Below are 1,603 nucleotides of genomic sequence, written 5' to 3'. Positions count from 1 at the left end.
TTACAGTTTGAGAGTTTTAGCTGGCATTGCATCAAGTGTAGTCAGAATGACTGTTTATAACAGGCTCTTTTACCTTTAAAGGAACACTCCACTTTTTGTTTTGCAAATGGGCTCATTTTACAAGTCATCTAGAGTTAAACAGTTGAGTTTTACCATTTTTAATCCATCCAGGCAATCTTAAATCTGACAAGAGCCATTTTAGCTTAGCTTAGCTTAGCATAAATCATTGAATCGTATTAGACCATTAGCATATCACTCAAAAAATTAAAAAGATGTTTTGAAAATTTTCCTATTTAAAGCTGGACTTCTCTGTAACAGTTAATTTCGTTGACGAAAAATTGTTGTCATCATTTTTGTGACGAACAAGTTTCTACCGAGTAACACTGAATGAAAATTAAGTGATGATGACGACAACTATAATAAAAATACACTGACATTTTCGTTGACTAATAAAAACGAGACGAGAATGTGATTGAGGGACGTGTTTCGGTGATTATCCAATCACAATTAATCTTGGTGTGTGATGCATGATGCACACACATACACACACATTCAAAAAGTACTGTCACTGATCCACCGTGGACGTGGGATGCGATTACATCATCTTCCATAGGGGGGGTCTGTCTGTCTGATTAAACTATAATGACATGGAAACAGCTGAGAGAAAAAGAAGATTCATTATTTGTATGTTTGTATGTTTTATTTGTATAAATAAATGTATACAATATTTGAATTAAATTACACTTCAGTTAAACCTAATATATTTTAGGCTGCCTTTACACTACATATCTTGATGATGGTCAATTCTGATTTTGTGACTGTATCCGATGTTTTTTTTTTTGCTGACCTGCTTACATCATCTTTTAAAGGTTACTCCTATCCGATTGACTGCATTTACACTGCACATGACAAAGGCGCAGTGACCAGGAAAAAAGGACTGACAGCTGATAATAAAAGAGCGCTCTTTTCTCCGTTCCTGTATTTAATCTTTTCACAGGGTTTCATTTAAAAAACTGTTATTTTTACAGTTATGACAGAAAAATTCTCATTTGGCCATCTTCTTTTAATCTAGGCCTTTTTTAACCAGTAGGCATTTTAATGTCATGTCCATGATGTCCGTGATTAATGCACATGATGTATGCAATAGTTTTATATTACTTTATTTTGGATATTAATGGCGGATATTGCTCGCTCTCTCACTCTCTCTCTCTCTCTCTCTCTCTTTTTTTTTCTCATTAACATGCTTAAATATATGTGCTTTATGACAATATAAAAGCTTTTTAGTCCTCATGTAAGAGATTTAAGGTTTGCGACTGCTGAAGTCTGTTCTGAAATGAAAGCGTCAGTTTGACGTCATTCGCTACAGTCATTGGCAGGTAAAAATCCGATCTACCTGCTTACACTGCAGACACGAGGGCACGGATCCGAATCATATCGGATAAATTTCCACATATGAACAAGGCCTGAATCTGATTTGTGTAAATCGGAATTCATGTGATTGTTTCCTGCTTACATGTACATACAGTAGGTCATATCTGATCTGTGCCACATGGGAGAGAAAAATCTGAATTGAGTCACTTGAACCATGTGGTGTAAATGCAGC

This window comes from Danio aesculapii, chromosome 20 (genome assembly GCF_903798145.1).
Source record: "Danio aesculapii chromosome 20, fDanAes4.1, whole genome shotgun sequence".
Taxonomy (NCBI): domain Eukaryota; kingdom Metazoa; phylum Chordata; class Actinopteri; order Cypriniformes; family Danionidae; genus Danio; species Danio aesculapii.
The sequence above is the reverse complement of the archived record's forward strand: the minus strand, read 5'-3'. Positions refer to the sequence as shown.